General features: G+C 35.3%; 1 pseudogene; it reads right to left on the bottom strand.

Annotated features, from left to right (window-relative positions):
- Positions 1-9,176: 9,176 nt before the first annotated feature.
- The window catches only part of LOC101436029 (large ribosomal subunit protein uL30-like), a 45,957-nt pseudogene continuing 40,824 nt past the window's right edge, over positions 9,177-14,309 (bottom strand).

Here is a 14,309-nt window from a genome sequence, read left to right as displayed (position 1 = left end):
ATTTTAAAATGCTTTCAAATGCTTACACAGTTTAAAGAAGATGTGATTGTTAGCTAGATAGTAAGTGAAGGCTTGATTCTCAAAAAGACGTGGGTTAAGCCAAGCAGGAAAGGATGGGCAACATTTTTTTAAAAATCAGTAGAAAGGGCTCAATTAAGGCAGATGAAAGATCACTGTGAGTATTGTTTTAAACTGGGAACATGGCAGGCAATATCTTGATTATTGTGACTGAAAAAGAGTTTCTAAAGGGAAATAACAGGGATAGAATTGGAAAGGTGATTTGGTGTTCAGTATACCATTAACTACATACTTCTACACTGTTTTTGATATTATATTGGAAAAATTATGTAAAAACACAATATCTTAAATATATGAAAATAATATATATCATAACTTATGATTTAATAGTTGGCATCATGGAAAGCTACAAAGATACAGTAGATATTATCCTTGCCTTCAGAGAGTTTACTATTCAAAAGCAAACAGCTGTAAAAACAAAATCATAAATATATTTTAAGCAGTTTTATTGAGATATATTCACATCCTGTACGATCCATCTAAAGTATATAATCGATAAACTGTTCTCAGTATAATCACAGAGTTGTTCATTCATCACCACAATCAATTTTAGAACATGTTTATTACTCCAAAAAAGAAAAAACTCACATCCCTTATACCCTCTATTGTTGACACTTAGCATTGTTGTGATACCTTTGTTACATTTGATGAAAGAATCTTAAAAAATTACTGTTAACTATAGTCCATAGTTTGCATTAGTGTATTTTCCCCATATACCACGCTATTATTAACACCTTATAATAGTGTTGTACCTTTGTTAGAGTTCATGATAGAACATTCTTATATTTGTACTATTAATCACAGTCAACATCCACAACAGGATGCACTGTGTTGTACAGTCCCAGGTGTGTTTTTTTTTTCTTTCTGTTGTTTGTTTTTTCTTTTAAACTTTATTTTTAGATTACAGAAAAGTTACATAAAAGTTATAAGGGATTCCTATATGCCCCACTCCCACTCACATTTTCCCCTCTTCATAACATCTTACTCTGGAGTGGTACCTTTGTTACAATTGAGGAATAAGCATTGAAGCATTTCTACTAACCATGACCTATAGTTTACATTGTGGTTTATAGTTTGCACCATATAATTTTATAGGCATTAATAAAATGTATAATGGTCTATATCTGTCATTGCAATGCTGTATAGAACAATCCCAATGTCCTGAAAATGCCTTGTATTTCACCTCTTCTTACCTTCTCCTCCCCTCAGAAGCACTGTTAGCCACTATCATTACATTAAGGTTAAAAGTTCCTCCATTATGACAATAATAATAAGTCTACTTTGGTCCATGGTTATATTCCACCCCCACCCCCACCCCCATGTCTGTTCATTCCTCAATCTTGAGGATTTGGGGAAACCTAATCTGCTTCAGACTGAGAGGAGGCTTATATTTTATGGGGCAGTTGTAGATGTTGTTTGCTTTTTGGGATGGGTGTTGTCCATAATCATTTTGTTAGTTGTCTTGGGTGAGCCTGATAACTGGAGGGTAGGTGTTGCAACTCTGCTGAGATTCAGGGCTCAAGCAGCAGATGCACAGCCAGAACATTTAAGTTTCTGGGACATATAGTTAATGGGTATAGTGCTAATTATAGGTTCAAATAAAAGGAGTAGAATAATCACATGTAGGGAAATTACAAACGAGTCTAACTCCAATACATTGAGGAAATATGTTATCATATATTCCAAAGTAAGGCCCACTGACGGGTTGCTGATGTCATAGTGTCTAGGTATCTGAGCCCTGGAGAGCACTCCATCTGAGGCATTGTTTACTGTGGCAGTTAGCGAGATCCGCCTGAGACAGGCAAAAGTGTAACCTCTGGAATAACTTCCCAACTTTCTTTGAAATCTCTTAGGCATAAAGACTCTTTTATACTTAATGTTTCCTCCTTTTGGTCAAGGGTTTTTTCCAAATGCTTCACTGGATGGTGCTTGATATCAATCCCTCAGTGCCAGGGGTTCTTCAGGAGTCAGGGCCCACGACAGGTGGAAGTAAATGAGCTTATTTGCTGAATTTGGCTTAGAGAGAGGCTACATTTGAATAACAAGGGAGTTTTCAGGAGGTTGGTCTTAGGCAGTATTTATTATTAGGATAAGTTTCAATTTTATAAGAATAAGGTTCATAAGTATAAGCATTAATAGCAAGGGCTTGGCATATTGGTCTGTTTTCTTTTATTAAGCACTGACTATGTACTCTAGAGATTTGTGCTGCTCTATTAGAGAACATAGCAGGACTCCCCAGATGGGAGTTTAATATTTTTGTTTGTTATTGTGTAGTTCTCAACCTACTGAGATAATACCCTATGACAACATGAACACATTCATATTCCATAGAGGCACGCCCCAGGGGCACCCTTCCCCACACATCCTCCCACCATCGACACCCTGTACCAGTGACCCTCCCTGCCATAGCTGCCAAATAACACTCCTACAATAGCTATTCTATATTTATAAAATTCTACAGTGCAAGGCCATGGAAATGCTTAGATAAATCAGATTTAATGTGGTTCTAAATAAAAAGTTTTTTAAGGGAAGGTGAGTTTTGAAAAGGGTATCAAAAAGTGGACATTTCCTCACTTGTAACTATTTCTTTTTTCCCCTTAAATACAAGAGGAAGTTATTTGGCTCTCACACCTTGGAGGGCTTAAAATTAAATATTCCTCTTTAAGTTAGTGAGAAAGACTTAAGTAGGGCAGGAAAGATGAATAGAATCTTCAAAAAGAAGACCCGTTCAGGAAACTAGCAGCTGGAAACCACATATGGTTTTGGATGCAAAAATGGCATCAACTCATGAAGGACTAAATACGAATATAGAACAACATAAAGCTTTTCATTTTTAACAACTAAATGAACAAACAAACAAATACAAGAAAAGGCCCTTTTTCCATTGATCTTGAAAACAACAAACACAAGTTTGGTGAATATTGGCAAATTTGGTAATTTTGGTAAATTTTACCTGTATCTTAAAAGAAAAAAATCTTAAAGAGATTTGTTGCTGAAGTAGAAAAAGTTCTGGGTACAAAACGAAACATAGAGATAATATCTTTACATAAAACATCTTAGAATACTTTTTCTCTCTTTCCTTTTGTGAAGACTGGAGACTGTTTAGTAATGGACAAACACCAACAGAAGTATTTCAAAAGACACTCTGAACAGATGTGATCTAACTTGCACTGCAAACTTCAGTCTTATTAAAACAATGAGACTGCACATCTATTGAATGTCTAGTCCTTTGGAATCAAAACCTATGCAATAAAGGTGCTGCAGCATCCTCATCATACCCTTTATTTATACCCTCCTAGAACAAATTTTCTGATCCAATAGCCATTACCACGTACTCAATGATACCTTATTAGGAAAATATATACGGTGTCATTTCTGTCCCACTGAAGAACTGATGAAATATTCAAAAGTTGAGGATAAGTAATAAAAGGTTCATTTGACTAGAAATGAGCTCATTATTGTTTGCTGCCCTTGCCTGCAGCGTTTTCTTTTGCCTACTGCATTTAGGGAATGCTCCTGAGTTATAAAGTCAGAAACTAGTGAGTAGATTCATAACATTCAGAGGTTTTTAGCTTTTTCCAAGTCATATGAATCTCTCCATATGTATGTTTTTAAAGACATTTAACAAGGCATTTTTGTGATGTTGAACACAATACCTTGAAACAGGTTGAGTAAAAAAAAAGCCTGAGAAAGACAGTGTGAGTCACAGGCAAAGTTGGGAAAATAAAGGTCCACCGATATATGTTTAAGGTGATAAATTGAGGTAATCAATTCTACTGCCCCATTCAATTGTTACATAATTGGACAATTTCAAAAAGTTCCATTAAAACTCAGAAGCTGCATAGATTTGAATCTAGTACCGTGCTAACTTGATGCTCAGGAGAATTTGTGTCCCATTAGCATAATAACCGAAACCAGTGTCCCTCAACTTCTCTCAACAATCATGGCTTAATGAGGTAGTTATCAACTCCTTACTCCAAATATTCCATTTGTGTTGGCATCATTCAATATCTGTAAGTGTCTGCCAGAAATGCTAACAATTATGTATAAATACTGCCTTCAGTTTTCCTAACTGCTATCAAAGTAGCTTTAGCTGGGCTGTTTCATATTAGCTGTGATTTTGATCTGCCTTCCAGCAGCATTTTTGGAGAACTAGGCTTCTGATTGTCAAGGTGCATGGAGTTCTCATATGCTCATTAGGCATTTAGTTCACTGTCATTTTAAGTCTCATATTACTGTTTTAATATTTGTTTATATTTATTTTCTCCCTTATGTTATAGAAGATTAGATTGTAGCTAGAAGGAAAACATGCAAAATAAAATTGTGATTAAATAGAAGTATAGCTAGAAAAATGTAAAATACAAGTAAAAATTAAAAGAAAAGAAAAAGAAGGAGATGGAATAGAGGTAGGGAGGGAGAGTATATTGGTTGAACACAGGGTGTGGGCAATTACCAGTTAGCCAGATCTGAGTTGGAATGGCAGTTTCCCTACTTACAGCTGTATGAACACAGCAAGGCACCTAACTTCTCTTTCTCATCTACGATAAGAATTATCTTATACTTTACCAGTATGAAGCTTTTCATTCAGAGAGAAATAACTTAAATGAGGTGAGGTGATTTTGCTAAATTGTTTAGCTTCATGCCTGACATAGGTAAGTATACAGTAAATGATAGCACTTACTAATATATTATATATTAACTTTAAGAATGCAAATATATCAACATTTTTACTGTTAAAAGAGTTTAAATTTGACTTTGAGATCCCTAGAAACCAAAGCAAAAGGATTTTATGATTGAATAAGTAATCACCATATTCATTAAAGAGAAAGACCCTTGGTTCCTTAGAGGAAACCAAAATTTTGCTTTTATAATTTCTCACAAATATTTCTCATGGGAGACTTCCCTGCATTTCTGTGGTCAAAATGTTAACAAACGCAGTGTTGGATATTTTGAATCCTTGTTTCTTACATTTTCTAAGAAAATTCAAAGGGCATAAATTGAAAATAAAAATCTGTGGGTTGAATTGTGTTCTCCAAGAAAGATACATTCAAGTGCTAGCCTTCAGTACCAATGAATGAGAGACTTTATTTGAAAATAGGGTCTTTGCAGATGTACTTTATTAAGATAAGGTCATACTGGACATACTGGTGGGTCCAAACCCAGTATTACTGGTGTCCTTATAAGCAGAGGGAAATGTGGACAGAGAGAGACACAGACAGACACAGAGGGAAGACATCCATGTGAAGACAGACAGAGATTGGAATTATGTTGCTGTGAGGCAAGGAATGCCTGGGACTACCGGAAACTGCACGAGGCAAGTTAGGATCCTCCTTCATTAGAGGCTTCCGAGGGACCATGGCCCTGCCAACCCCTTAATTTCAGACTTTTATCCTCTAGAGCTGTGAGGAAACAAATTTCTGTTTTTATTGTTTTAAGCCACCCAGTTTGTGGAATTTGTTATGGTAGCCCTGGGAAACTAACACAACAAATAATTGAAAAGCTAAGATAATTCCATTAGAGTATGAGGAGTTCAGTGGAAGGAATATATAGTTTTTATTCCTTCACAAATACCACATCCCACACTCTACATAGCAGAGTTTGTATTTATAAAGGGACAAAATATGTATAATAAGTATCATCCACATCCAATAGCATTATCCTTCAATTTATGCTATTTATTTCACTCAACTCTGTGTAGGCACTTAAATATCCATCAGTAATAAGTAAATAAAAACAAATGAAAATGTCTGTCTTCATAATACTTTTTAGTGGAAGTGGATAGAGAACAAAATATTATAGAAACAGATGTACACATCCAGAAAGGTACATTGCTATCCCCACTTAATGGACCACCATAGTAATCCAGAGACATATTCTTACAAATATACTGACTGAAATAGTTTGAGGGGAATGGGAGAGAGGAATTCAATGCTGTCCATCAGGATCTCAGAGGAGGGCTGTTGTAGAGCTCTCTGGGAAAGACAGCCAGGACCCAGATGTCATTTGAAGCCTGAGTGTTGGTAAATTTAACTCTATCCCCAAATTTCACAGCCTGCGTGAATCTGGTTCCCATGTACAACTTCTCTGAACTTCACAGCTTACTCACTATTGACCATCTTAGGAGACAAGCAGGCTGTGTCAGCCTGAGGAGTTAAAGTTATAGGGGAAGTTTGCATTAAAAACTGAATTGCCCCTCACTATTTTTTCCTGGCTTTCCAGATGATGCCACAATGCCTTCCAGAAAACCATGCTCCTGACAGCATGAGGCCATTCCAGCCCAGCTGGCGATGGGGCTCAGCATCCTGTCCTCCCTCTCCCAACTATTTCATCCATGGCCAGAAGTCCAGTTAGGCTAATCTGTCATTACAAAACTCCTTGAAAATCTGATGGCAATTTTTTTTCCCAATTCATTAAAAAACAAAGTTATTCACTTTGTTTCACTCATAAACTGATGAAAGAAAATAAATTTTAGAAACTGATTACAGCTCTGCTCTTAGGTAGCATTTTCATGAATGTTGTGAAAGGTGAAAAAAATAGCCTTTTGTTCTCTCACACCCTGGTTGATTTTCTCAGCCTAACAAGCTGGCAGGGGTAACACAAATTACTCCCAAGTGACAATTCTACATACCTCTATGCAACTGTTAAATGGGGATAAGAAATATTATCTTAAAGGATTTTGAGGTCTATATGTATGTGTGCTTGCATCTGAATATTTTAGCAAAGGTTTTAGATAAATGGCAGTGACAATGTTGAACATTACTTGAACCCTATTGTCCCAGAAAATAACAGTTAAGAAATCTCCCATCATTTTGTTCTCTAAAATCACTCCCCAACTTTTTGTGTTCAGAGAAATTGCTGATGGCAAAGGACCACCTTGTCTTCGAATATTCCAAAATAAGATCCACCTCCACACTTCCTCAACAAGTTCCTTGTTTTCTAAAACCCTTCCTTTCCCCCTTGGACTTTGAGACATTCCTCAGTAATGAACAGTCTTTCTTATTTATAATAACCTCAGTAAAGTCATCTCCTTATTTGTCTGATACATTATGTCTTTGATGGCGGTAATTATTTTTTTTTCTCCTTTACAAAGTTAACACAAACTTTTGGCCATTTAATTTCATTATGACAGAATTAAGTAGTTTTTAAATGAACCAATCCTTTAGGAACCTTATTTCATAAAGACTTGAAAAAGAATATACACAGTTTTGCTTTTTTTAAAAAGACAAATTTTTAGTCTTACAGAAAATGCATCTAAATGAGAATAGATCATTCCTTTGCAATTTTTTCCACATATGCTTTTATAAGAAACATGTTTTTGACTGCTGGTGAAATTTTATTTATTATATATTTAACCAACCAATGTGGAAGTCCTTTAAGTTTCATAAAAATGTGTTTAGTATTTATTTAAGATAAAACTTTTGACCTGGGGAGTTCTTTTAACCCACCAGGACAGTAAATCTTTTTTACCAGTCTCTATCTGTGCATAAATATTTTGCTAAACTCTAGCTTGAGTAAAGTTAGAGAGTTGTAATCCTCTAAAGAAATACCAGCATTTGTCTACCATTTATTGGAGCAGTTCTCTTTGCATGCATTTATAAACATTTCTATCCAATTTTTCAACTAGAATATTTTAAAAATTGCCTTTTTCACATAAGGATCATTTATTCTGAGTCAAATTATAAGTTTTGGGGGGCACTGAAAACCTACATACTGGAAGACCAAAGTGAATTTTATTTTAAGTGTTCAGGGGTAACTGGAAAGTACACGTCCATACTAGGTAAAGGTGCCCTTTTTATCAGCAGTAGTCACCGCTTCTTTCAGAATCAAGGCTATTTGGGTTTACAGTACACCTCATAAACTTAGAATAATTCAGATAGCTTTTCTTTTGCTCAAAAAGTAGCAAGAGTATCTGAGTACTTGACTAAGGTGAACAAAATTGTCAGAGATGAATTTTCCTACTTCAGAAAATGAACTATTTTGAAGTAACTATTTTATATAGTATAGTTGTAATGTAAACAATGGGTAACTACATATGTTTGAGCCATTGTTTTATATACTTATCAGGACAGTTCTTAACCATCCATTAAAGCAAGACAAGACAAAAAAACAAAAAAACAAACAACACCCAAAGTATTAAAAGACATCCAGCTGGTCTATTGATAGTGCTGGTTGCTGCCTTCACTTCACCTAACCTGAAATAACACTGCATCTCTTCCTTAAGGACATTCTAAAGCACAGTCATATCATGGAATTCATGCTTTGGAGTGGTGTACATTGATTAATCACCACAACATGTAAGCTATGTGGTTTCTATTACTAAGTTACCACTCTAAATGAGAACACATTTTTCCAATGAAATAAACTTACCCAAAACAAGCAAGTCCAAAGGGAATTTGTTTTTCATTCTCAGAGGCAGATTTTTCTGACTCAATTTTAATTATCCCCTTTGATCATGATGAGACATTTAGAAGAACTTCCTCTGATTTTTCAAGTTTTATTTTCTTATTACTTGTAGTAGTGGGATTTCTCAAGTGCAGTGGTTCCTCAAATGTGAAATACCAAAAATTAGTCTGACTTACCCAAAGTGAAAGAAGCCAGGTATGAAAGACTGTGTATTATATGATTCCATTCATATTAAAGTCCAGAATAGGAAAATCTATAGAGACAGAAGGAAAATTAGTGATTTCTTAGGGCTGAGAGGTCAGGGAATAGGGGAATGCAGAGTAGTAGCAAGGGGGTTTCTTTTTGAGGTGATGAAAATATTCTAAAATTGATTGTCATCATGGTTGCACATATCCATGAATATACTTAAAGCCAGTATGTTACACACTTTAAATGAATTGTATGATATGTGAATTCTATCTTAGTAAAGATGTTTTTAAAAAAAGAGAGAACAAAAAAAAAAAAGAAAACAAAAAAACAAACCAAAACAGCATAAAAACTTCGTCTGACAATATGCTCCATGGAAGGACTTTGCAATTATATTAGTAAAAAACTTCCTACTCTGTCTACCTCTTTGTAACACACAGCACACCTTCACATCATAAATGTCTTGTAGTAAAGAATTACATTTAATATTTTTTTCAATTTGAAAGCAGTTACTGTTTATTAACTGACAAGATTACAAAAATAATCATGGTAGAACTGTAGTTCATCCTTCTAAAAAGCTTATTAATCTGGTCTCCCCTGTTGCCAGCATGTCACGCTTCTACAAAATGGATGCTCTTTTTCTTCATTCCACCTCTGGGACAAGATAATTTGAAGGGCTACAAGAAGTTGTTTGCTTCTTTGAAGGGTTTCTCAACAGGACAGATCTCATGACTCAGATCTTCCATGCAGATGATGCCATATTTACCAAGAGATCATACAATCAGTGAGATATCTGTCAAAACAATCCACTTCTTATTGATTTTGCCATAACCACGCTTATAGATCAGTTCTTTCACTGACTTCAGGTTCAGGTGCCCCCATGCAGTATATGGTTCCACAATTCTCAGCATGTTAATTGAGACCTTGTGGAATCCAACAAAGGTGCCGTTGAAGATCTGATGAAGGCAAAGAAGCTGTAACACTTTTCGGACCTTTGGGCTCAGGCCATTGATTCCTCTGATCCTGATAAAGGCCAATTTGGGTTCCTCAGGTACATAGAAGTTGCCAGGTTTTCTTGCCACTCTAGCAGTTCAAATCTCAGTCCTGTACATATTCCTATATTCCTTGTGATAGTGCTTAGCTTTTTCATAGATACGCTTCCTTCTTGCCTTTCGAAAGCATCTTTTAGGCAAACTTCTTTCTCAAGAACTTAATCTTCAGTCAGCAAAATTCCTTTCCTTTTTCTTAAGGTTTTCTGGCACAGCAGGAACCTATATTTAACTTTATTTTATCATAATCAAATTAGTTTTGGAAAGCCTACACTAATATATTAAGTGGATCAAGGCAATGTAAACCAGATATATTAATATTATCTAGCATGATGGACCTTATTATAAACATATGCAGGGAAACAAAGAAACCTCTCAATAACCTCACAGCTAGGTCTCACTGAGGAATATTTTGTTACTCATGATTTATAGTCATCCCAGTTACTTTCTGAGAATAAAAGCAATAGCTATAGTGATCTGGTCCTTCAGTATTTTCAGCAGAAGGCATTATTATTCCTCTTCTCTTAGGACATTATGGAAACCCCATTGTCCAGTGGTGGCAGAAGTGGGAGGAGCAGAAGCAAAGACAGGAACATATCAGATTGAATCTCAAAAGAGAACTGACTGGATTAATCAGTTACCAGCCCATGGAGGCAGTTCTACTCCAAGACACCTCAGTGATACCTGGCCACCATGGTAATTTATTAATCAAAGCTCACCATGCTCCATGCCATGTGATTTTCAATACTGCCCACAGCTGATTGATACAGGATTGAAAGTTGGCTCATAGTTGCATGCCTTGTTTATTACATGTTAAATTTGTTGCATTTATAAAGGTGACTTTATGGTGCATCTATTCTTTAAATTGGGTTAGCTGTCTTTCTTTCAGTGTCACAAATGAATTGAGAATGAATGAGTATATCTTAATCACTTTAGATTCAAACTTTGGTTGGTTCAACATTCAAGCCAAAGTTTCTTTGATATGTCTCCATCTTTCTTCTTTATTTATTTTATAGTACTTCAAGGTGGAATCATGAATCACTGCCCCCTTATTCCCTGTCACCCATGATAACTTGAGGTTTCCATACAAAAGAGAAACTTTCCACACCACTATAGATGCCCTTGTATCTCTTTAGTTTGTTCTTTGTCTTTCAGACATAAACATTTAATTTATGTAAAAATCAATATTATGTTCACTGAATTTAGCCTAATATGCAAAAGCAGGGAATAGTTGTTAGGAAATTCATTGACCTCTATCTTATTTCTGTTGTGTAGTAAAGTATATTCATTCATTTAATTTACTCAGATCTTGTTTCTCTTTTAGAATTGCTCTGAATGGAAATAATGACTGATGCAGAGGTTCTTTTAGGAATAGAAGGTTACTGTGATATTTAGAATCATTTTATTCCTTCTATGCAGGCACAGAAAACTAGTTCTACACAAGCCAAAGTTCTTAATCAAAATCTGAAATAAAATTGCAATACTGATAAACAAATGTGTTGTTGAAGTACTTTCATGGGGATTTTCTCTTCCTTTCCTCTGTAAAATAAACATATCTCTCATCACTACTAGCATTTATGAATTAAGAGGTTGTTTGAACACAGAGAGTCACATAGAAGAACCACTTTCTCAGCTTTTCTGGAAGTATTTTAACTCCCAACTTTTGTCATGAATAAATGGTTTAGCATTTAAGTAATATTTCTTACTTTGCAAGGAAATTATGGCATAGTCCCTGTCACCAATGCTGTCTCATGCTATCCTTTTTGATTTTTGCAAGTTTTGATATTCAAAGACCTAGTTTTCTTGATATAGGTAATGTAGTGCAAGGAGAGTTTTGGACCCTGAATATTCCAGTCCCTCTAACTATGGAAAACACCAAAGATAGCATGAGAAAATACAGTTGAAGCACTCAAAAGTCAAGAAATATTGGGCCTTAGAAAAACAAGAAGATATAAGTCATGTTCCTAGGCATGGGTGGTAGAGCTCAACCTCAGAGGGATAACTGATTGGCCAGAATGAACAGAGACCCTTAGGAAGACTAGAGAGTATATTTTTGCACCCCAGTAATATAGATTATTTTAGAAGAAGGCAGAAAGGAATAAGGTTTATTTTAAGTTTTATTCTGGAGACTCAAAATGTGATACTTAATGGCTGATAAGTAGATGGCTCTAATCAGTCTGCATCAAATAACAAGTCTGTCTACTCATGGAGATGAGCCTTCTGTAGTGATCCTTATTTCTCTATTAGATAATTGTGCCTTCCAGGTATTACCTCTCTTTGTTTCACTTTTGCCTATGCTAACCAACTCTAGGCCACCAGAATATGATTTACTTTTTGGTTTGAGCTGTATTTATATCGTCTAATATCACAGTCCCTCGTAGTGCCACATAGATTTGACCAAAGACATGCTATCTTTCCATGTTCACTTCTCTATGACCTGTAACGTGGACCCCACTCTCTTCTTTAAGCTATTCTGTATAGTTTTTTCTCTTGTGGTTTGCCTATTTTAAAGACAACCTAGATGATCTGCTCTCCTTTTATACCAATTTTCTTTTACTCCTTTAGTTTACTTTATTATTGCCCAACATCACATTTTAAAGATGCATTTTACTATCTTTCAATGTCATAAACTCGGGGCCAAGCAATTTTGCCAGATACCTGGTGAACATTAATTTTTTATCTATATAAGCTGGCCTTTCCTTTGTCTTTGGAAAGTTGTTTTGTATTATTTATTTGCTCACATTTTTGTTTCATTCCCTAATGTGTGATCTCCTAAGCTGCGCTCTACAGTAGTTCTTTCATCGTTGTCATCCTTTCTGCCTTTCCTCTGAATTCTTGGCATCACTTAAAACTAAGGTAATTTTTTTCAATTTACTATTAATATCCTCCATTGCAGATTTTAAATAGTAAAAATGCTTTTCATTTGCATGAATTATTTTAGGATTCCAATGATTCATATCTAGCTAGATGTCTCTATCCCATACTAAGCAACAACTACCTTTCTTCTTTTTGCTTGAATGGATTCTTAACTCACCATAGTCCCTTCTTAGCCTCTGCCAACACATTCTCCACAGAATTACCAGATCAATTTCTAAAGTCAGAAATTTGATCATGTCATTTTCTTGCTTATAATTCTTCAGTTGTTTTCCATTATTCTTAGGATAAAGTTTGAAGTTCTCAACATAACTTTCTACATCTTTGATGAGCTAGCCTCTGTTATCTTCTCTAGCCCATCTCCTATCTTTTCCCTTCTCACTTTTTCCTCCTCTTATTCTGGCTTTTTGGATCTTTAAATATGCCATCTTTTTTTCTCATTTCCAATGCTTCCCATTTGATTTTTCTCCTCCCTGCATCATGTTTTCCCCATTTTGGCCTGGCTAATCCATATTCTCTTCTCCTTGATTCCACAAATTAGGTCAGCAGCTTCTTCTTATCTATGCCCCTTGTGCTACAGTTCATCTCTGTAGCACTGTGAACCCTTATAATAATTAATTTAATTAATTGTAATTATGTGAATATCTTGCCATCTAAAATATAAACTTTGTTAAGGGCAGTAATTCTGTCTTTGTTCATGACAGTGTCCTCAGAGTCTAGCTCAGTAACTGCAATGTGGCAGCTAAACTTTAAATACTTGTTGAATGAATGATTTTCTTCACCTTTCCCTTTTCATATCGGACTGGTACAGTTTCATAGATGGAGCAGTTCTTAAATCTCATTAAAAATACAAATTTAACATTTTTAAATGTCTTTTTTAATCTCTACACTATTTTATAGGATTATTTGCTGTAATTTCTTTGGAACATATTTTAGTCTTTGTAAAGATAGGGTGATTTTTTTCATATTCACGGGACAAGTATTAATCTCATTGTTAGGGATGAATAAATTGGAATCAAAATATGGTTCTTTGAGGATAGGTAAGTGTTTATCTGAATTTTGAGTAAATCTGTTATTTTCTTTTCAGCTTTCATCTGGGTTGAAAATATTCCCTTTACAAATTCAGAGATATTGGAATCTGAGAAGAATGAGGAGAAAATGAGAGTTGGAGCTGGGAAGTCTGCCTCTGCATTGAAGAATTCCTGTTCATGTTTCCCAAAACTGTCAGGAGGTCTGCTTTTGGCCTGACATGGCTGCTTTCATCAGAATCTAGTCCCTGCAGGGTCCCTTTTACAATCAGAGCAGGAGGCATTCTGCTCATTGTGGCTTCCTACAGACATTAATGGGTTCTAAATGGATCCTATGATTGTCCCACAGCTTCCATCATCTCTAAACCTACCTTCTCTATTAAGGATGTGGACAGGGTTCCAATATTCTCTCCTTTAGTTATTTCTTATGCAGACTATTCTTAGACAGGCAAAAGGCAATTGCTTTTTCTAAAACTTCATCTCTTCTTTAAACTTATCTGATATTTCTCAATATTTCTGACATGAATCCCACTTTTCCTTTATTATGCATGTTTCTCACTAATGTAGATCTCTACATGGAAGTTTTAGAGAGCAGAAATTGCTCCCAAAGCAGCTTGTGATCACTTTGGCCTTTTCTCTGGACATCCTCTCTTATACCATTTAAAATACAATTTCCTTATTAGCCTATTGG

Source organism: Dasypus novemcinctus, chromosome 2 (genome assembly GCF_030445035.2).
Source record: "Dasypus novemcinctus isolate mDasNov1 chromosome 2, mDasNov1.1.hap2, whole genome shotgun sequence".
Lineage (NCBI taxonomy): Eukaryota > Metazoa > Chordata > Mammalia > Cingulata > Dasypodidae > Dasypus > Dasypus novemcinctus.
Note: the sequence above shows the minus strand (reverse complement) of the source record. Positions and strands in the feature narration are given on the sequence as shown.